The 24,067-nt window shown below is 40.1% G+C and overlaps 1 protein-coding gene and 1 long non-coding RNA gene across 5 annotated transcripts in view; one reads left to right on the forward strand and one right to left on the reverse strand.

The window, feature by feature from the left end:
- Positions 1–24,067, reverse strand: part of OSBPL3 (oxysterol binding protein like 3) — a 111,277-nt gene that overhangs the window by 69,267 nt on the left and 17,943 nt on the right. The gene's annotated exons all lie outside the window — the stretch shown is intronic.
- LOC144583449 (uncharacterized) lies at positions 12,605–20,466 on the forward strand. Its single transcript, XR_013537213.1, has 4 exons — positions 12,605–12,817; positions 14,620–14,731; positions 18,033–18,161; positions 19,035–20,466. It is a non-coding gene; the product is annotated as an uncharacterized LOC144583449 (long non-coding RNA).

Here is a 24,067-nt window from a genome sequence, read left to right on the forward strand (position 1 = left end):
GTGGGATTTTGGCTGTAGTTTCCTTCTGTTATCTATTTAAATTTAAAGAGAATTGTTGATACAATATACTAATTTTAGCACACTCAGTGAACAGAGTATGTTATGCTGTGGCTTTCTACCAAGCTAAATGAAAGAGAGCATAATACTCTCACACTAATTTATTGAGACACTTCCAATTTTACTATCACTGTCAGTATAATCACTCACACTACAGTACTTAGTTCTCTCTCTCTCTCTCTCTCTTTTAGATTAAAGCAATTTGGCATGCCCTTGTTGTTACTACCGAATTTGGTGAAACAAATTTTTAGAAATGGAGAAGTTTCTGCCTAAACACTAAGTTCTGGAAAACTTAGGGAAAACTCTTTCATATTAAAAGAAAAAGTTCATCGGAGTGCAAGATTTTCAGTCAAAAAAGTCCAACCCACATTCCAATTAGCTCCTTATTCCTTGTTCTTGAGGCAATTCCATTATAAACTCCACTATCAGTGGCCACTGATGCCTGCTGCAGGCCTGATGGAAAACATCTACCTCTCTACTATTATGAAACATGAATAGTGCATAATTTGTCAGTATCATCTAGGCAGAGCCTAGGAAAATTTACTTTTTTGGGCTATAGTGTTCTAAATCCCAATGCCAGCACAGCCATTTCCAAATTCTAGAAATAAGGCACAAATCATACTCTTCTGTCAAAACTCTGAAGGCATGATTGCTCAGGCATCATTTCACAGGAGAACTGCATGAATGCCTCAGAAAAGGTTAATGGGAAGGAAAAAGAACTACCTCTGACTTTCTGTGCTCTTTTAATTGCTTTGCAAAAGGAAATGTTCCGCTGTGGGATGGAGGTGGGGAGAACCTTACCACTGGGAGTTTTATACTGTTGAAGCTTCCAGCAGCAGAACATGGACATAATGCCTCTTCAGATAGTTTTTGGGGGGTTTTACTGTAAAAGACCTAAGCAGTAGTATGACTACAGTATCGGAAAGGGGTGGGGACGTAAGTCATGGGACTCACTGTCAAGGTGGATTTAAGTCTCACTGGTGATTCAACTGGGACTTGGCTCAGTTTTTTTTTTTTTTTATGATTCAGACCCAACTCATGCCTTGGAAACCACTTATCCCTTCCTTTTTTTCTGGGGGGAAAAAGCTTGTTTTTAATAGAGACTCAGACTTGGGTCTCAGGACTTGGTGCCAAAAGACTCGGACTTGCAACTTGGACCCAAAGACTTGCCAACATCCCTGATATTGGATGTGGAGATTTGAGCAATTTGCAGGATTTCTACTGCAATCACAGTTTTTTATTTTCACGCAAGACCAACAGGGTGAGCAGGCTTACGTTATGTAGCCAGAGGCACATTTTATGTTTTAGTTGATTTTGTGTCTGTGTTGTCCGTTGTTCAGATGACCCTAATTTTAAATCATGATCACTGTCGCCACCATAATCAATAACAGAGATAAATGGTGAAAGAACAACAACCTTATTTCAATCAGTGTTACAGAGCAAAGGTAGAAGGCAGAGGGTCCGGACATCAAGATGTTTTAATTAGCTGGAAATGACAATGTCATTTACCACCCAGGCTTCAGTCTTTTTTCTTCCCTCTCAGATCAGCTGCAATTCTCATGGCAGGTGCTGGGGGAGGAGAAAAAAAACTGATTTTCTGAGCAACAATTGCTGCAAGCTATCCCAGTTGCAAAGCAACATAATGTGGGGTGGCTTGGTTCTGAATGAGCAATTGACCCATTCCTTTTACAAAAGACCTGCTCTTGATGTAGATGAAAACTGCCCCAAACTGGTATGTTAATATAGATCAACACAGCTGCCTGCATTTTTGGATTCTCTTTAGAGAGTGTAATTGTGTGAACTCTCATGAGGAGAACCAGCCGGGCATGTCACTGCCCCAGAACTGTTAGTTCTCAAGTTCCAAATACACTTAAATTTCAGTAATTTTTACAAGGCACTGGAACTATTCATTCATTCATTCATTCATTCATTCATTCATTCATTCATTCATTCATTCATTCATTCATTCATTCATTCATTCATTCATTCATTCATTCATTCCATTTATACCCCACCTATCTGGTCATTTTGCCATCCCCTGAGCATTCATTATAACATTGTATCTGTTCACAACCTGTCACACTAATATTACATACGTAGTAGGATTGTGCAAAGATTTCCTGATCAATCCAAGTGCTGATTCAGCACTTCCAATCAGGACCTTATTCAATCTGGAACAATCTAAGCTACCTTGATTGAATCTGTATTTTTTATTTGGATTTCCAATTTCCCAGAACTTCCATTCACTTGCACAGGGACACACAAACTTTTGTTTGGTGGACAGGGTGGATTACTCACTGATATCGAATTTAGAAAGGTGGCAGACTTTCTCCAGATTTTGGAACAAGGCAGCTACAAAGTAGTCAAGCCACATGCAAGGCTTTGCTTCTTCTAACCAAGTGATTTCCAAGCTTGGATCCCAAGATGCTTTTGGACTGAAAAAGAAGCCTTCACCACTAGCTATGCTAGCTAGAATATCTGGGAGTTGTAGTCCAAGAACATCAGGGGTTTCAAAGTTGGGAACCACTGTTTCAAGCAGTCATCTCTCTGGTGACTTTCTCCACAAGAGCTATAACAAGCCTGAGGAGGACAGGTTCCTGCTCACATATAGGCTCAAGATGTAAGCAAGAACTCCCAATTTTCCCCTTGTAAATTTGTTGAGGAAACTGAATTCTGTAACATTTTTAATTCTGTGGAATGCCATAGTTCAAGGTGAGGCTTCTCTGGCCACCGGGAAGAATAGCCCTGGCATGCTCAGTTCTAAAGTACATCACAGCAAAACTAAGTCTAAAAAATTGAGGACCTACCCTAGCCTAATGAAAAAAGCATGTGACCTCATCAAGAGATTCTCCCTAAACTGTCAGTGACTGAAAAATGTCGGGGAAGTGAACCTCTAAGTCAGCATAGCCCAGCTCCCTCCCCACCTCCAATCATCTCCTATGTCATCTCAACATCCTCTTTATTTGAAATTAGGCAGCCTCTCTGCCTCATCCTTTCCCCTTTCCTCATTTTTCTCTGCTTCTTCTTCTTTTTTTAAATCCCAAATGTTTCTAAAGTAAGCCAGCCCAGCACAAATCCACACTAGAATGGGACTGACTACTTTGATCGGGGCCAACAAATAACTACAGCTCCCCCACAATATTCAGGATTTGACTAAAGATGGTTCTGAGCAGGGTTGATTTGAGTTAAATCAATTTGATTTTTTAAAAGTTTTATTTTTATCCACCCTGTTACACAGCAACATGTTACTCTTAGTGCTGCCACCACCCTCTCTCAAAGATATATTAAAAGAAAGCTGGCAGTGGCGCTGCCAGAGAGCATTTGTAATTTTTTGTTGTTGCCTAGCACCTCCCATGGTTCTTCCAAAATTATAGTTCATATCTAAACCAGTAGTTATCTATTGTATTTTTAGAATATATAAAACAGTATTTATAAGTACTATCTACTTTATCAGTCATGCAATTATGGCTTAGCTATTGTATGGAAAGACAACAAGCTTCATGCTCATCGTCTACCATCTTCTATACAAGTATTTTAAGTGAGTTAGAGGGTGTTTTAGGTCTTTTTAAATAACTTTGGGGCCACACATTTCTAAAGTGCCCTACTCAAGGGCAACCACACAATCTGTTCATTCAAATGTTATCAAGGAGTTCACTGAAAGCTGTTGACATACGGTAATACCTGACAAGGACAAATATGGAAGTGAAGGTTAAAATTAGGAACAAACAAAAACCAACTGTGAAACTTAAGAAATGGAAAGGAGAAGCTTTCCAGATGTTCAGAACAAGAAACGTGGAGATGAGAAGCTGAGCTGAAGTATAGTGAAGTAGTTAGATAATTGCCACAGTGGAAGAGGAAGGTTGTGAGGGAAAGTCAAGGCCAAATGCATTGAAGCTGTCAAAGAGTAGCAGCTAAAGCTCAGAGCTCATTAGTTGTGGTTCAGGGATTGATAGCAGGTCAGTGACAACTGGGAGGAAGAATCAGGGCCACACTGAGCTAGGACCCATACTGTTTCTAGAACAGACTGGCTACAACTGCAAACATATGTACAGCCTGGTCTCTCAGACCCCATCCAGGTACAGTGCTGCCTCGCTTGACGACGTTAATTCGTTCCAGTGAAATCGCTGTAGAGCAAAAACGTCGTAAGGCGAAATAAAAAAGCCCACTGAAACGCACTGAAAACTGTTCAATGCGTTCCAATGGGCTGAATAACTCACCATCCATCGAAGATCCTCTATAGGGGCGGCTATTTTCGCTCTCTGTAAACCACGGAATCCATCCAAAACCACAGTGGGGAGCCATTTTGAGCAGCCGGTGGCCATTTTGAAAACCCAACGATCAGCTGTTTTGATTGTCGTAATGCGAAGAATCGGTTCCCGAAGCAGGGAACCGATCATTGTAAAGCGAAAAAAACCCATTAAAGCATCATTTTGCGATTGCAATTGCGATCGCAAAAACATTGTCGTGAAGCGGATTCGTTGTTATACGGGGTAATCGTTAAGTGGGGCATGACTCTATAGGGAACTGGTTAAGATTAAATTAGTCTAGCTCAGTGTTAAAGATTCCCTATACCCGAGGAGCCCTTTAACCCCAAAGATGCCAGTGATGGCTGGAAAGCCTTGGTCTTATGGATCTGGAAATCTTATGCTCTGTTGATTGGGGGGGGGAGCGGGAGGAGGCTGCATAAGCCTGTATCTTCTGAGATTAGTGTTTCCTGGACTTCCTCCCCTCTGACTCTGGGAAGAAGGTCAAGAGTCTGTTTAGGTTCATTAAGGGTTTTTTTTGTTTTTTGTTTTTTTGTTTTTTGTTTTTTTTGCTGCACATGAGTCTGTTATAGCCTCCCAAAACATTGGTGATGTCTGGGAGGCGGCACTGGAATAAAGGAGTTGGGAGATTTATTTACTATCCCACCCATTTAGATTGAAGTCTATTCTGGGTTGCTAACAACAATATTAAAATAAAATAAAACAACAATATTAATACAACACGAAGTTGTTTCTTTCAGGAAAAAAGTAATTCCCCTGGCTCAGTTCTTAGTCAGACATGACCTAACACATCATCCCATTCCCACAACCCAAATAACTGAGAGATAAATTTACCGCATTCATGTTGATGCTAGTGGTAGAAAATGGAAGACATAGGAAAGCAGATCTTATTCAGTTCCAGATGGAGTTATACTTAGAAAAATTACTTTTTGGACTATAACTTTCTAGTCATGCTAGGGAACTTCAGAGTTATAGTTACCCCCCCCCCAAAGCTCTGTTTACTCCTTCTGATAAAACAGGTTTGCAAAGCGTGAGGTGCTCCTGGCTTGGTCTTTGTTGCTAGAAGCAGAGGTTTCTTCCATGGCATGTGGTTTCATTTATTTATTCATTCATTCTCTCCCACTGGGGACCCAAGGCAGTATAAACACACATAAGCTCTCTCTCAGTCCCCACCAGATATGCTTGTGAGCGTGGTGGGATCAAGAAAAGACACTCCCCTGAGGATCTTAGTACACATACAGGGAGATACGGTTTTTCAGATAGTTTGGACCTTAGCCATATCGTTCATAAGTTACTGTATAGGCAGTAAGCCAGCTTCAACCACTAAAGCATCAAAAGCACAAAATTTCCACATGTTTGCATCCCATTCATGTGCTGATGTATGCTGTGATACAACGATTTCACAGTATAGTATGAATCTTGGGTTTCAGACTGTCATAATGGCCATTTCATTCACCTTAATTCTGTCCCTCCCAAATTCTTTCCCCCTAGATGAGGTAGACTGCAAATCCTACATGTACCTAATCTCCCTATGTGGTTTTGGGAATATGTGAATTGTTATCCAGCTTATTGGGGGAGGAGCATGTTGTGCGGAAAGGCTGCCTTTAATTTTTGGACATCTCTCAGAGTATGGGCACAATCTGGTAAAGCACTTCATCAGGGAGCCAGTATGGACTACAATTCTCCATGGAATGGAAAATGCAGCGTTGATACAGTGTGTGTAAAACAGCTCTAAGCATTGCTTTTTAGAAATGATATTCTGAAAGCAGGAGCAGGAAGGAAGAAGAATGTATCCCCAGTTCATCAAGGAAGACCTAGAGGATACTTGTCAAAAATGTCACTGCATCAGTAGATAATTTCTATCCTGAACAATTTCACAGCAGCGTGATATCTGGTTGTTTTTGTTCTGCACAGCAGAAAGAAACAAACATAGCTGTCATATCAAGCAGTCTGGCATATCCAAAGTCTTGCCCACAGGTATCCTGTGAAATCATATCTAGAAACTGACAAGATAACTGATTTAGCCTTACGTCTATAATATGCTGGGTTTAGAGCTTTGGTATCACAAAAAGAACTTACTTTATAGCATAGACTGAACTTTGCCTCACTGAAAGGCATTGATTGTCTGATTCTAGTTTACATAATATATCCAGATACCTCTTTTAGTCTTTTTGCGTTTTAACTTCATCAGACATTTAAATATCAGATGCAACATCATCAACCAAGGACAGTAGGATATCCATATTCTAACACTGTAAAAGGCTTGGTATATGGTCTTCAAAATACAAAATATAAAAAGCAGGCCAAGCACCACCACTGAGCACCTTCTGGAATTGGCAAAGGACATAAACAGAAGCACGCTTCTGGCCCCCGTCCCGTGGCTACAAGTCACCATTTCCATTTCCTACCTTGTCCCAGGATACCGATACATCAAACTGTCCAGAGCATTATTGGGGTGGGGGGTGGGGGGGTTTAAATGGCTCCTTCTACCAATTAAGCCTGCAGCCAGGTGGACTCACTGACATTACTAGCAACCAGAGATGGGAAAAAATTACTTTAAAACCATTACTTCCAGAATCCCAGAGCTTCTAGCTCTTCAATATTGCAAGGTTTGGTCCACAGTAAATCATACGAACAACATTGTGTTTGAAATTTCAGAGAGCTGTCATCAAGCAGAAGCAGACAGTAAATGGAACAGATGAACAAAATCTGACCAAATATAAAGCCAGCTTTCTACTTTATGAATAGTACCAAATGTCTGCTTGTTGGGGCACAATCTGTGATGATAGAAAGCTACAATAAATTTAGTAGAACTTAAACCTGAGTAAATACGAAGATTGCATTTTTAGATAATAATAATACTGTAGGCTGTCACACTCCATTTTATCTGTAACAGTCAATGTCTTTGCTTCAAGCTATATGTCATAATAAAATAATTTTTTAAAAGAAAAATAGTGTACTGAGGGCAGAATACGGCCTTTTTGTTGCTAAAATTCAGTGTTGTATGCAGATTCCAAAGCACTATGGATCCAGTTCAGAATTAATGATACTAGAAATTGACATATGTCACAGGATAGGAATTGTCTAATCATCAGACTATAAAAATAGAAGCATATCGCATAATAGGACCACCACCTTAATCAAGTTATAGAAATATAGCTATGCCATACATTGAAAATACTAATAGGAATACAAGTTTTGAACTTGCAAGAAGGATCAACAGACTAATTTCAAAGCGAGAACAGACATCTTATCTGTAGAGAGGCCTAGATTTCTCTGTGATGCACCCAAGCAGCTTTTTAAAAGAGCCGCAGAGGCAGCTGGGCTCAGAGTTAATCTTTTAAACAGCAGAATGGGTTGTGACTCAAAGACATATATGCACATAAATAGAAACCAATAATGTAGAAGCACCTGAGCCTCAGGAGACTGACGAAAAACATACAATCTATTCTAAAGAATTAAGGGGCTTCCCTGAATATTATTTAACCCATTTAAGTGGGAAAATACAATGCAATGGTTCCAAAAGAGAGATATTAAGGCATACTGTGGTTGCAAATGATCTGTTCTTCTCCCTCACATTATAGTCAGGATTTTTTTTAAACTGCACAGAGACCAACTGCATACTCAACTTTCCAAAATTTGGAGATGAGGTGCCCCCTTTCTCTTCAAGTCCATACATTACTATTGGATTGCATATTTAAGAGGCACAGGTCTTAATTTTGTTCTGGTTTTACTGCACCTAAAATATTTGTGACATGTTAAAAATGTCACACACACCCCCCAGATACTGAAAATATGGGTTGCTTCCAGAACTGGCTTGTGCAAATCTGGAGAAGTGAAACTTCCTCTCACTATTGCAACAACCAAGCACTCCGAACACCAACTTCAGAGGTCCTGGAAAACTTTCAGAGCACTTATTCAGTGCCACACCAAACTACAGCTGAGCCACTGTGTTCAACTGAGGCCATGCTTTCTAACATACTTTGAAATGGACAACAAATTGAAAAGGCTTCATGCGGGTGAGAGCTTGAAAACATACAGGGGCTGCTTTCAGAGACATTCTTTTAAATTCTGGAGAGTCTAGAAATCTGAAGCTTCAGGTAATCAAAATATGTTATGTCACAGACTGTGCTGCTTACAACGGCTGCATCATACCAAGCACTGCAGGGGTCTCTTCCAAACATCAGAGATGCTGTTTCTTATACATGACTGTAAGGGTACAGTCCATGCTGCCTACATCCTTGAGTTGGCTTCATTACCGTAGCATCATAATTATGCGTGAACTGGCTGATTGATGGGAAATGACATGTAAGCTATCTTTTAGGTAAATGCTCGCAAGGTGGTAGATGACAAAATGTAAAACTACAAATAAAACAATCAAGGCAATAATCAGAAGAAAAGGCTCTTTATTCATTTCATTGAGGAATGAAAGAGCAAGTGCAAATGTCAAAAGGCACTATTATACGATTTTTCTTTCCATACTGATGCTAATGAACATTATCTTAGCATGTAGCCCTCAAGATGCACAACTACATTTATTTGTTTGTTTGTGTTTGTTTGTTTCTTTATTATACTTTTACACTGTCTTTGTCCTTAAAAAGGACCAAAGGTAGCGTACATCATTAGAAGGCAACATTTAAAGCTAAAAACAATAAGTATACAAATACTTGCATACTTAGTAGACAAAACACAACGCTGAGGAACCCTGTAGGCCAGCAGCAGGGTGTCAAACAGGAGTCTCCCAGTACTTTCTGGGTTCTCTCCTCCATGAAGGACCACAAGCACTGTAAAACTGTGACTCCAAGTCCCAACCCAGAAGGATACCATGGTCAATAGTATAAAAAAAACGCTGAGAGTTCCAACAGAACCAGTATGGATACACTCCCCCTATCTAGTCCCTGACATAATTCACCCACTAAGATGACCAAAGCAATCTCCAGCCCATAACCAGACCTGAAGCCAGATACCTCTGATATATTCTATATTCATAAAACCTTACTTAATTTACTAATGACTGATTTCTCAATTAAAACATGTAACTCCTCAAAAATCAAGAGCAACAAAAAGTCTTAAACATAATAATTTTAGAACTGCAGAGCTGGAAGGGACCCTGTGAATCATCAAGTACAATCCCTGTCAAGGAGGCACAGGGGGGAATTGAACTCCCAACCTCTGGCTCCACAGTCTGACACCTAAACCACTGAGCTGTCTAACATGTCACTTCCTAATCTTTATTCTAAAAAATGAGCCTATATACATTTTGTGTCTTTACAATTCTACTACGACAAAAAGTACATTCTCTAGTTTGGAGAATCCACACAAAACCATGCATTATCACTGTACGAGAATGCACTGATGTCATTGTTCTGGCAGAGCTAATCAACATTCTACAAGGCAATTCTAAAAATGGGAGTGGCCCAAAGAAAACAAAAATCATAACTTTTAATACCTTTTGTGCTGACTACCATTCGCACTTGTTGAAGAACAGTCCTGACAACTGCTTTCTGGCTGGATGAGAAATGGATAACTCAAAGAAAAAGGGGTCAGTTTCAGGAGTTTTTCCTTGCTTGGTGTCACTTTGTTAATGGTGGTAAGCACAAGAGGGTATTCTATAGATCATCTTGACTGCTGCCATTGGTGCTGTCAATACTCAGGCTGTCCTTTTCCAAGTCCACCTTTTTTTTCTGCTGGCAATGCTGGCACAATATTGTGCAGCAATATCAGGCAGGCTATTTCCTGGGTTTTGAATCATGGATTCAGAAGCATAGTGTCCCACATTCAAAAACCAGAGTTTTTTTTTAAGAACTGAACTCAAATTTTTATTTACCAGCAAAATGACTTTTGCCACTATATTCACAGAAGCACTCATACATCATCATTTTTTTTAGCAAGCATGTTTCCTCAAAACAAATAATGCCTCTCTTGCAAGTTTAAAGAGCTTCCATTTGAAAACACCTTCATACCCTTCAGCACTCATCTACAAAGTACTGTAATAAGCTCTCTCTTCTATTTAGTAGTGGATGTTAGTCCTTTTCCTAGAGCTTTTGAATATTTTATAGCTTGAAGTGCTCCCTCATCAGTCTGAAAGGGATAAAAAAGCTCAGGTGCCATCACTTCTCAAAACCAATTGTATTCTGGAACACAGACAGAGACAATATGGTAGACTTGCTTACAAACAGAGGGTGATTCTAGTTATTGGGGTCAAGTTACATGTGGCACTCAAATGCATCTTTGTTCTTAAAATGAGATGTAGCATTGATAGCAAAGATTTTGGGCAGAGTAAAGACATTTAATATGCTCTAAGCAGTGGTTCCTCACCTTGGGTAACCCAAGTGTTCTTGAACAGCAACTACCTGAAATCCGATCCAGCACAGCCGATAGTGAAGGCTTCTGGGAGTTTTAGTCCAAGAACATCTGGGCTACTCAATTTGGGAACCACTGTTGTAGAGTATTAAACAGGGTGGTTTGGGACGTGACAATGGACAAAATGTTACTTCATCTACTCAGTTCCTCTGCTCAAAACAGTTCCTTGTTTCAAATTTAAAAATGAACACTTCCCAAAAATTGATATGGAATTTAAAAATGCAAAGGAAAAAAAATATAGTACAGTCAATTAATCAGTGGACGATACTTGCATACATTTGGGTGTACATGTAGTTTGGTTCTCAAAGAAAGGATTCTTAATCTTTGATCTTCCATATGTTTTGGACTTCAACTGCCTGGTGGCTCCAGATAGCATTGTCAATGCTCAGGGATTCTGGGAGACAAAGGTCAAAACATGGGGAGGATCAAAGCCTGAAAACCATTGTCTTAAGGGAAAGCAGAAAACCACCTTCAAATTTTTCTGTCTGCATGCAATAAAAACATATTTTCTACCTATGAAGAAAAGGGCATTACTTTTAGTAGTCAGGGAAGATGTCAAAGCTGGAAGACCACAAATTTGAAAGGTACTCTGAAGTAGAAGTGCAAATACCAAACTATGAAGCAACTGCGCTTCCTCCCAGAACAATTGAGCTGTATTCAGACAATCAAATATTGGACTAATAAGCCAAAATGAGTGTGAATTTTGTGCTATGAACTCTGTTGTCATTCTGCTCCTTCCATAACCCCTCATTAAGAGACTACAACCAATAGCAGAAATTTCCAATTAACCATGGTTTTCATTCTGCCTAATGTTTAAAACTATGGTTATCAAGCCTGAAAGATAGCATGATCTTCAGTCATGATTTTGAGTTTCCATTAAGATCCTGTTCAGTGCCTTCAAGTCAGAACCAATTTCTAGTTATCTTTTCAAAGTAAGTAAGTTATTTAAGCAGTGGTTTTATTAGTTCCACACTCCATGCTCTACTCCTCAGATTCCTTGTCCACCAATACAGGGATATTGTTGATCAACCTTGCAGGACTGTTGCAACGATTACAAAGAGTAACATAAGTGTTTAGGCTACTCCACTGTATTATCTATTATCTACTTGACATGTTTTATTTAGCACTTCTGCACAAAGGACTTCACAAAGAATGAAGCAGGTTCATACTTCCCTATGGAAGAAATGATAGGTGGGGGAGAAATGAAAGGAAATGAAAACATGGGAAGAATATGACATCATATCATTTACATATACTTACATGTCATTAACACTGGATTAATAGGGCAGAAGTGGGCAATCTGTTATCCTTGAGATACTGCTGGACTGCAACTCCCATCAGCCACAGACGGCACAGACAGAAGTGAGGGATGATGGGAGTTGCAATCCAAATACTAGGAGGTCTAAACATTGAGTCCTCCCACTACCACAGTATGACATGAGGTCTAGGAGGAGGTTGCTAAGGCTTTGTTGGAAAGTTGACTTACTTTTCAGTAAATTTATGAAGCACAATTTAAGCATCCAAAATCCACCCCTAGAACCTTCTCACAGAAGTATTTCAGGAGTAACAAACACTATACTCAAGAAGGTAACAAAGTTGCCAGTTGCTACATTTTTTTTACAAAACAGCAGTGTAGTTTTGTTAACTGTAAAACATTGCTTTCTGAGATAACATTGTTAGTTTCAACACTAGACTCTGAGGAGGACAGACTTTGTAACAAACAGGTCTACCCTCCAAAAGATGGAAATCAGGGAACTCAGGAGGAATAGCTGGGGAGCTGGTTTCCACAGCTGTTGCTTGAGGAGATTAGCTAGCACTGCCCTATGGTGTGGCTGGCCTTGGGGAGAACTGAGTACAGTATATGGTTAGTCCTGTCACATTCCTTCAGATTTCTCTTCATAACAATCACACAACATCAAGTCAATTCTGATTTATGGCAACCCTTTTTAGGGTTTTCCAGACAGAGAGTATTTAGAAGTGGTTTACCATTCCCTTCTTCTGGAGGTGCCCAGAAGACTGTGCAGCTTGCCCAAGGCCATGCAGGCTGGATTTGCTTGCAGGAGGCACAGTGGGGAATTGAACTCCAACTCTCTGCCTCCACAGCCAGACACCACAACCACCAAATCTATCATGTGAGTACAGATTTCTCTTATTGCTCTCTTATCATACCAGCCATAAAGGCAAACTGAAAATATTTCACCAGCTGACAAAGCTTTTGTCGGCTTATACATTTCACAATACACTAAGTGATAGAGCTGGCATTACTACTCATATACAGAAAATATTTTATGCATCTCAACCGGAGAACTAATTTATGAACTTGTATCTCATATTTCTGGATGTCAGTAAACCTGACCTGTCATATAGTTCCTTTGGAAAAAGCAACAGCATATAGTTAATGCTATGACTGCTGAAAATAATACATTCTGAAAACTTTGGTACCAATTTGCAAATACACCTGCCTGTCTTTCATACAATAGTGACATTATCTCTTAATCAGTTTTAGTTCTCTTCCCCGTGGATGCTCTAACACCCCCACAAAAAAAGAGACACATTATGGAAAAAGAAAAGTGTCAGCTGTAGAACAAAGACATCTTGCTTAAATTGCAGTGAATTGTGCTTATATAATTAATAAGATATAACATTACTCATTCCTGAATAGGTATTAATTTTAGTGTAGTTTACTGACACAAACTCAAAAGTTAAACTGAGCTACGCCTTAAGGAAAGTATTGTGAAATCCATTCAGACAACACTGGTTTTAAAATAGGGAGATAAAGAAATCCTATTCATCATAATTAACAAATTTATTTTCTAACTTTTTAATTTTTGCAAGAGGAAATGGCACCAAACCATCTAAGAAGGAAAGAATTTTCTATACAATATTCATCAAACAAGAATATTTAGATAGAGGAAGGATGCATTTTTGCTCAGAGTTAAATAATTCACAAGCATGGTCATTCAAAAGAAGAACAAACATGACCTTTTTCATAGTTTTGTGACAGGTTCTTATTATTCTCTTGTGGATTAAAGTATAAGAAAACCTGTCTGTAAATTATTGACCCCATTATGGAGATGAACCCAATACTGTGGAAGTACAACTTGCCTTACTAAAGCCATTCTGGTCTTGAGGTGTAGTGCCAAGCAAGATGAACTCCAACTACAGTGGTGCCTTGCATTACGATGTTAATTCGTTCCAGCGAAACTGCTGTAGAACGAAAACGTCGTAATGCGATTTTTAAAAGCTCATAGAAACGCATTAAAACTAGATTAATGTGTTTCTAGGGGCTTCAAACTCACCATCCAGCGAAGATCCTCCATAGTGCTGCCATTTTTGCTGCCTGTGCACCAAGGAATCTGTGCAAAAACACAGCGGGTGGCCATTTTGTTTACCCGGCGGCCATTTTGAAACCGCAGATCAGCTGTTAAAAAATCATCCCTTTGCGATGATCGGTTCCCAAAGCAGGGAACCGATCATTGCAAAGCAAAATTCCCCCATAGAGAACATTGTTTTGCGATCGCAAAAAGTTTGTCGTGATGCAATTTCATCGTCAAACGGAGCGCCCATCTTGTGGGGCACCACTGTACTTTGGGTTCATTCTCCTATTTATTCAGGGGCATCTACCAACTAATATCAACTTATATAGAGCCCATGCATTGATCAGAGTGCTGGACACCAACTTAGGAAATCCAGGTTTCCACTGAGCCAGTTGTAAATTAATTGCTTATAGCCATGGTTGATCTTGGGCCACTCTCTGCAGCAGCACCTTGTCCCTGTGAAAATGAAGTCCGGAAAAGGATAAATATGCATGCTGTCCTGAGCTGAACTCATTAGATGAAAGGTAGGATATAAATGCAATGGATAAATAATGAAATAGTTCTCCAGTCAGTGTCAATCAAGCCCAGTCTGTTCTTCCCTTATCTCCCTCTTATAGCTGTGAAGAGTGGTCTGGAAAAGCGATGGAAGGTTCTTCAAGATGTGAGAGATGTACAGATGTCAAACTAAGAAACACAGTTAAAACTAAAGTTAAGGGAGAGATCAAACAGGTAATGTAAAAAAACAAAATAAAAACAGTGCACTGTCTAAATAGCCTGTGCTAAAAAATCTTAATGAAAAATCTCAAGCTTACTTGAGATGAGACAGGACATGTCATTGATGCAGAATGCACCATACATTGGGTTCAGCTAATGAAAAGATGATGAGTCTCTTTATAGTTTATCTCTGCAAACTTTGGGGCTGAAGGTTTATGGTGGAAGAGGATCCTTCTAGGCCAGGTATGATTGGTGTGGGCCTGGTCATATTTCAATGACTTCCCTCTCCACCCCCATACAAAAGCAAGATGGGATAGGTAATCAATGCTTTTCAACAACACAGGTTAAACAGAATTAAGAGACAGAAACCATGGGAGATTACCTGTCCCCCCCCATACAGATAATACCTGTAACTATGGGCCTGTGAATGTGTACATATATTTGCACCTGTGTATTGAAAAAAACTCCAGACTGCACAGCAAGGTGATCCAAACCTCATGCTCACCAGAAGGTTAATATAAATTGTATCAAGTCACAGATCAAATCAGATAGCTTTTTAACAACATGATACAAAAGCTCCATGAAACGTAAGGAAAGCAAGTCAGGTTGCAGGGTGGAAACAAAGTATATGCCAAAACACAGCCTCATATTCTAATCTGGTTTACCTTTCCATTTGTCAAAATATTACATATTCTCCAGGCTATCTGCAGAAATATCAGCAATGAGAAACAGTTTTGAAAGAAATGCTGCTGCCGGTAAAATGTCACTCTAAAAGATGACACCCTGAGACAACAGAAAAGGCTTTGTATCCAAAGTATGCTTCTGACTGTTCATTAGTCATTTTCCTGTTTTGGGCAAGTCTCGACTCCTTTGGTATTTAAAATAAGTATTTCCATGACAAAGCCAGTAGACTTGAAAAATATTTATAACTCCATTTGCAATGTTTAATTTTCGATTCAAGTATGTGCATTTACAGAATCCAAAATGGTACATGATAATCTACAACATTTTCAGTCCTCCATTTAAGATTGTGACAAATTGCAGGCTTGCTGGGGGTGGAGGGACATCATAACAAGCCTTCTCTCTCCTCCCCAATCCTACTGCTAATTTGATTAATATCATCTGAATAAATTCTGGACAACTTAAAATGTTGCTTTTTAAAACTTTTTATTGTTGTGGGTTTTGAATTATAACTCAGGTTCATATTCCTGCTTGGCCATGAAAATTCACTTCAGGGTGGCACTGCTAAACCACTCCTTGTATAACTCACACTTGTCAAAAATCCCATTAGTATCCCATTAGAGCTGCTATACATTGTAAGTAACTTGACAGCACATAACTAGGATAATTATGTTAACCTATGACTTTTGCTTTTTTTTTTCTGAGACAGTCAGCACAGTTATTGTTGCAGAGTTTTGAATTCTTGGTTAAATTCCTCTAGCTGCACAGCAGAAATGCAGGGATTCACAGGCGAGAACAGTTTCAAGTTCCCCAGATAAATCCACTATTTTTTCATCAACTGGCACTTCCAGTCCCAATAATTCATTCTGAGACATTAATAGGAGAAAGAATAAATGGTTTCATTACTTACAGTTGAACAAATCAAACAGCAAACGGAATAAACAAACTGACTGCTTCACCAGACTCAAGAGAAGGGAAAAGAATGCAGAGAGGTGAGGCTCTCTCTTTATTCAGAGGCTAGGAAAGAATGATTAGTTAGTTCTGGATAGGCTGAAAGTCACCCCAGCCCACAAAGGTCCCTCCCTGTCAAACATGCCAAAAGCTGCATGTGAGGCTGCAATAACTCCAACGGTTCCCTGTGGGCAGTTTTTGTTTTGTTTTGAATGCTGGGAACTTTGAGTAGCGTGCAATAATCTCATGTTTGACTTTTTCTCCTCCTGGCAAGGAACAAAGAAAAACCACTGAGGAAGTCCTTCTAATCTTGCCTAGACTCTTACCTTACCCTGTCGCTTGCATCAGCGTGCCAGGAGTTGACACATTCTCTTCTTTCCTAGTCTTGCTCCTTAGCTGCTTTTAAATCCTGCCTTTCCAATGAGCTCATAATAGTGCATGTGGCTTTCCTCCTCTTCACACTATCCTCACAATAATTCTGTGAGGAGGGCAGGGAGAGAAAAGAAGTGAGGAGAAAAAAAATGTTATGCTGATGAAACAGGGCACTGGCTCTGATCTTTGCAGGCTTTAGGCTGCAATCCTAACCTATTTATTAAGAAACCAATTCTATTAAACCTTTTCCTTCCAAGGGAGGTTTTAAAGTGACCCAAACAATTTGGAGTGTCATAAAGGTCTACTTAGAGCAGATGTCAGAGAAAGGTGGTTCTCCAGATACTGTTAAACTATGACTACCCTCATCCCTAGTCAATACAATCAGTGGTGAGAAGAAAGAGAGGTTACTTGCCTGTAACTCTGGTTCTTCGAGTGGTCATCTGCAAATTCACATTAATGGGTTAATCTACGCCTGTGCAGAGCAGCCTCAGAATTTTCCAGAGCTTGAGCACATGATGGTGGGACCTCCCACACGCCGCCTTTAACCCTGCCTCCGGTGCCTCAGTTCTGTAGAACTGTCCGCCGTTGCACAGCACGCAAAAGGCTCACGTGACAGACAGCGGGGAGGAAAGGTGGGGAGTGTGAATTCACAGATGACCACTCGAAGAACGAGAGTTACAGGTAAGTAACCTCTTTCTTCTTTGTGGTCTCTGTGAATGCACACTAATGGGTGACTAGCAAGCTGCCTTACCTGGAGGAGGGACATCATGAGAGTGCTGAAGCTAGGACAGCACGCCCCATGGCAGCCTCCACCTTGGCCCAGACATCCAGGCGGTAGTGGCACGTGAAGGTAGACAGCGTGGCCCATGTGGCAGCTCTACAGATGTCTGTGGGGTCCACTCCTCTGAGAAATGTGGTTGAAGAGGCCACAGCCCTCATTGAGTGCGCTTTAACTGTGTCTGGGAGTGGTACCAGAGCCAACTGGTACGCGAAGCAAATAGCTGAAACAATCCATCTGGAGTTGGCCTGAGAGGTGACTGGCGCACCCTTAGAGGGGCCCTGGAAGGCTACAAAGAGTCTCTTCGAACTGCAGAATGTGGCAGTGCAATGAACATAATAAGAACGGGCTCACTTAACATCCAAAGAATGTACGAGGGAGTGCTGACAAGTATTGAGTTTTACCCAGAAAAAATACAGCTAGGAAGCTGTATTTTGTTATTTTGAGATGCGAGGAAGGAATAAAGCCAAGCCTGAGAGGTGGGGACTGGTCATGAGTTACATCAGTACACCTTATCTACTTTTCTCGCCGCAGGCTGTTCAACATCGAGTTCAAGCACTTTTGCAATGCAGAGGATTAGCTGGGTATATAAAGAATAAACGTCCGATGGCGAAGGAGGATGACCGTTCACCACATCAGAAACTGGCATTGGAATATTAGGAGGTGAGACCTCTTCCCCCACTGATTCTAAAGAGTCCAAATCAAAAGCTTCTTGGTGAATCAAAGGGGAATAGTGTCCTCTACCAGGGGGCAGATGAGGAGTAACAGTATCATCTTGGCCCGGGAGACCCTGGGTCTCCAGATGTTCTTGGACTACAGCTCCCAGAGATCTTAGCCAGCACAGCTGGTGGTGAAGGCTTCTGGGAGTTTCAGTCCAAGAACATCTGGACACCCAAGGTTGGCAACCATTGCTTTAGGCCACCATTGGGTGACCTTGGCCTGCTTTCATCTGAAGTTTACAGCCTAGGAATGAACAGCATGGAGGCCAGGGGCAAAAAGGGTGAGAATGGTGGGAAGCAGAAGAACTGACACAAGCTATTATTTTGCAAAGCTGCAATCCTGGCATATATTTGTATCTCAAAATCCAATACACAATATGACAGTGTGCAAGTATGCACACAACATTGCAAATCCCACTCTAAGTGCTAACCTGTAGCCAGTCTTGCCCAAGTCTACTTTTGTCAAGCACTTTTTGCTGTTTCACATCATCGGACCTGCCAAGTTGACAGTTTTCATAATGCTACTGCCAACATTCATAGGTGGGTAAACAAGAGGCTTCCCTTTTTAATCTTGCAGCCAGAGTGAGCAGATGGGACTGAGGAACAAAAGTAATTTAGAAGTAATATTGTGTAAGAGAGGCAGCATTGAGCCATGAAGGCGGAATCCGTGGGTAGTGAAAGAAAAAATATTAATGGGATTTAAAAAAAGAACTCCTCCCTTGAAATCTATGTGAGCTACAATTACACCCTGCGAGGTTTTTGAAATCCTTTTCCAGTAACTGTTATTCTGAGACAAACAATCATTTTCTTCATGCAGCTACAGACGGCAAGATATCATTTTAAGATTTAGCAGGACTGGATTTTGCTGTTCTTTGAGAAGAAGAGGTGGCAGCAGGTTTGAGGTAGTTAAAGGAGATTTCTTTGCATATAACTGTGGCATTCATCCCTCGTGCCCCTTGCCTGACCCTCTAAACACAGAGCACATGAAGGCAAACTACTACTCCTTTTTACCCCACTGACACCAGTTGATCACTGAATCAGCATTAATTATGGAAGGATGGAGATGCAGGTCCAAACTTCACTGTCTTTTAAATAAAACATTTTTATTGATTACAGATGTTGTTATTATTAATCACAGGTAACTTCTATTATCATCAATCTCTACCTTCTATTTGTTATACAGTTCTTATTCATTCTTCACTCTAATCACACCTCAGATCTCCCAAATACCACCCTCAATCTCTCCACTCTCTTACTGACTCTCTTACTCTCTGACTTTGCCTCTTTATTACAAATCTCTCGGCTCCGCCTCTCAGCAATATTAACCTGAAGCATGAATATTCATAACTACTTAACATAGTAAAGGTGAATGCTACAGACCTCCCCCCTTAAATATCTTTGTTTGGGAGGGAAAACGCGTTTTTCATCCTAAACAAACAGGCACAATTGTATTAAACTTTACTTACCATATAAAACATTTAACATAACAACTACTATACCTTATAAACTAAACATTTCACTACTATTCAATAATATTAACATTTTATAAATTAAATGCCACTGCATATTTTAAGCTTTGAGATTAATGTTTTATAGATAATCAAGTCAGTGGAGACTTTTCCAGACCAGTGAGCAAGTCAGCCAAAGTTCAGTCCTCTAGTTTCATTAATGGTGAATTAGGATGTTCTAGTACCAGCAGCGGAAGTTGCTCCATGAGGATAAACAAGGGACCATCCCAACTCAGGATACTGTAGTCAGTCAACTATTGTTTGTCTTCTAATCAGAAATGGAGGGTCTTGTCTGTGCCAAGTGAGTCCCCCATCCCTGCCCATACCTAGCTCACTCTCTGCTGCTAGTGTAGCTGTACCTTTAGTTATCCGGTGTTTGATTCCCCATTGTGCCCCCACGAGAAGAACCAGCCAATGTAGCAAGCTGCACAATTCTAGGGAGCCCAAAGGAGAAGGGAATAGCAAACCATTTCTGAGTATTCTTTACCTGGAAAACCCTGGAAAGGATTGTGATACGTTGGAATCAACTTAATGACATAAAACTATTATTATTAATTGAAAAGTCAATCATCCAAGTAAGTAGTTCAGAGCCCAGCATCCCCTTATTTTTAACTCTTCTAGGACCAGGTCCATCACTAGGCAAGACATGGTAGCTAGATGAGAGGGCCTTGGGTCTCATGAAAGGGTCATTCATTATTTTTAATGGTCAAAATCCTATTGCATTTTTACATCAGTGTAAAGCAATTATTTATTTATTTATTTATTTTATTTCTATCCCGCCTATCTGGTCTTATTCGACCACTCTAGGCGGCTTACAAATCACAGCAATAAAATCTAAAAACATTATAAATTAATAAAAATAAAAGTCAAAATGATATAGAAAGAGAAAGATCGTCAGGGGTTAGTTGTTGGGAAGGCCTGCCTATACATAAGTGTTTTTAATTGTTTCTTGAAAATACCCAGCGAGGGAGCGGCGCGGATCTCAGGAGGTAAGTTAAGAAATCATCACAGGCAATTTGCCGCCAAGATTCAGGCCACCGCATTACATAAGCAGATATATTTAACATGGTTTTGGCCCATTAATTTTTTTTTTACCAGAAAGGAAGGAGAAATATTTCTCAGGTTGCAGGACTTGCTGTCAAGTCAGACCTAAGTCACACTGGCGACCTGACTCGGACCAGACTCAGTTTTTGTTTTACAGTGGGGTCTTGACTTGAGAACTTAATCCGTATTGGAAGGCGGTTCTCAAGTCAAAAAGTTCTCAGGTCAAATCTGCATTTCCCATAGGAATGCATTGAAAACCATTTGATCCGTATCTGCTCTTTTCCGTCCATAGAAACTAATGGGAAGCTGCTATTCTGCCTTCGACCACTAGAAGGGGATATTTTGTTTCTTTTTTTCTTAGGTGAAGAAAGGTTCAGGGAAGGCAGGGAAAATACAGTCCAGGCAGTACAGTACCAGGCAGTCTGAAGACTGTCTCCCAATCCACTCTCTAAACGCTGGGAGGAGTGAGGAAGCAGCCAGACACCCTTTTCACTGGCCAACAGTTAACTGAAAGTTCAAATTTTGCACTTTCCCTGCCTCCCAGGTGGTTTTTTTCAGTTCTTAACTCAAATCTAAGTATGTAAGTCAAGTCAATATTTTCCTTTGAGAGTGGTTCTTAAGTCAAAATGTTCTTAACTCAAGCCGTTCTCAAGTCAAGACCCCACTGTAAATGACTCAGACCCAACTTGCAGAACGCATCAATCCCTCTCCCTTTCTTTCTGCGGAAAATCTTGCTTTTAATAGGGTCTTGGATTTTGGGGCTTAAGACTTTGTACCAAAGACTTGGACTGAGACTTTGGACTCAGACCCACAGACTTGACAATATCACAGCCTGTGAGGTTCATTATGTTTTATCTTGTTTTTGCCGAAGGTTTAGTTTAATGCACATTGAAGGGGGGGATTTACTGCTGCACTTTAGGTAACAAGGTGCCTTGGGCTGATTTTGAGCTCCTTTCTTGGAAAATAATGAAGTTTGATGAGTTCAAAGAAAAAAATGGCTTGACATTATTTCACTTCAGAATTGTTTAGAACAGTGGTTCCTCCTGACTTTGGGTCCCCATATGTTCTTACTAAAATTTACAGAAGCCTTCACCTCTAGCTGTGCGGGCCAGGAACCACTGGTTGAGAACAATTAAAGTGGGATAGCCTTAGAAGATAGCTCTACGAACCAACTGTGATCGTAGAGACCTGCTACCTTTTAAATGCTGTTGGGCTCTAATTACTGTTATCAAGGCCAGAACACATTTTGCTACCTGAGGCAGAACAGAAAATGGACCCACCCATCCAATCACTCAAGTGAGCAGAGCACCAAACCCCAGTCAAGATGTTTCGGTTTGGTACATGAGATAAAAGATCCTAGAAAGGCATCTCTCCACGCCTCTCATATTAAAAACACAATAACATCAAAACACATATAACTAACACCTTGTTGCCCTCTGTGACACCACACATTTACTATCCAAGACAGCCACCTCACTCTGCCTGAAAAATGAGCTGGCTTTGCCTATCAGGCCCAGCCTGCCTGCTTACTAGTGAAGGTATAATGGGAGTAACAGTTCATCAAGATCTGGAAGGCTGGGAGTTCCTGGCCCTGTTGAAGTTGGACAATGTAGTATAGCATACAGAGGTTCAGACGAAGACTGGTGAGACTCACATTCAAACCTGCACTCAGCAGTAAAGTTCAGTGTCACAAATTCTTCCCCCCCCCCTCACCCCAATCTACTTTATCACAACAAGCTGGTTGTGAAGATTAAAGAGGAGGTATAGCTAGTAAACAAGCAAATGTAGTAAACAAACTTCTACATGATAAGTGAGCAGAGAGCAGGCATTGCCCAGCAAACAATATGGCCGTTAATGTCAGCTCAAATTGAATTTTGTTTTTGATTTTGATTTTTTTTTTACATAACTTTCAGAAAGTAACTTATCAGTCTATTCATCTGTAAAATGAGTCAAAACATAAGTAAACTTTGTTGTAACTTGGGGTGAAACCACATCAGTTAATGTAGCAAGGCACACTTTTGTTCTCCACCACTGGAAATGGGTAGCCAACTGCATCTCTCCAGATGCTTCTTGAGCTGCAACTTTCATAATCCCTCAAGTTCATTTTCTGTAGTTTGTTGTGCTGACAACTACAAATGAAAATACTTGGGGCCTATCAAGATATAAAGGGTTCTTAATCATGTTCGCTGTATACAAAAAATCTGGAGGGCCATAGCCACATTCCAACTGTAAGAGTGGGGATGGAATGGTATCAAACTTAGACTATGCTTCTGGTGAGTAATGGCATTATTCAAAATCATCTCATGTTGCCAGTAGTCCTAAAAAGAACAGTGTGCATCTTTACAATGAGCAAAAATGAGTGAAAATGAAATAAGAGCCACAGAAATTGTTGTTAAATGAGAGATGCCATAAAAATAAATGCTGTTGTTTCAACATACACTAATTTACCCTCAATTTAAATTACTGAGCAAATTTACTGAATAAATTACTGAGGGGCTACCAATGAGATATCAATGCCATCATTAATATTATAAGAAAAAGCATTTCTATAGGGCCAAAGTAGAGCAAGTACTATGTTGAATCAATATGGTCCCTAGTCCTACACAGAAGGGTACTTCAATAGCACATAAAGTAACAGACAAAAACAGTGAAAGGAAGAGAGGTCGAGATTCACTCCAAGTAGGAGAGAGGCATTATGAGAGGATTAAGAAGGGGCTAAATTTAAACTGACTGTTTTCAGTTCATCTTCTATACATGTGTATATAATTGATTTGAAATAATTCTCTCTCAGCTTTTCTCCAATAACCTCAAAGCAATGTACATGGTTCTCCTCACTGCAACCTTGAGAGGTAGATCAGGCTAAGAGCATGTAAGTGGCCCAAGGTCACCAAATGAATGTTATGGTCTAAAGGGGATTTGAACCCTGGTCTCCCAAGCCCTGCTCCAGCACAATAATCACTACACCAAGAATTTATTGCTGTGTTCTGCTTTACTATTTCTCTTTGTTGTGCTAGTGCTAGTCATGTTACTGTTTTGGTTTCCCTGGCTTATCTGATAATTTTATTGTAAAAGGCTTTGTACTCTTTGGCAAACAGCACTCTAGAAGTATTAAGGGACCTACACAATCAATGAATGCATAGAAACTTAAAAAAAAATAACAAGTTGTGTATTTTTATTTAGGCTTTTTATTTCCAGCTTCTGGAGGGAACAAAATCTGAACATAGCGAGCAATGAACTCGCAATGAATCTGAACATAGCGAGCAATGGAAAGAATCTCCAACCATGTTGTAACAGTACT

Source organism: Pogona vitticeps, chromosome 6 (genome assembly GCF_051106095.1).
Source record: "Pogona vitticeps strain Pit_001003342236 chromosome 6, PviZW2.1, whole genome shotgun sequence".
Lineage (NCBI taxonomy): Eukaryota > Metazoa > Chordata > Lepidosauria > Squamata > Agamidae > Pogona > Pogona vitticeps.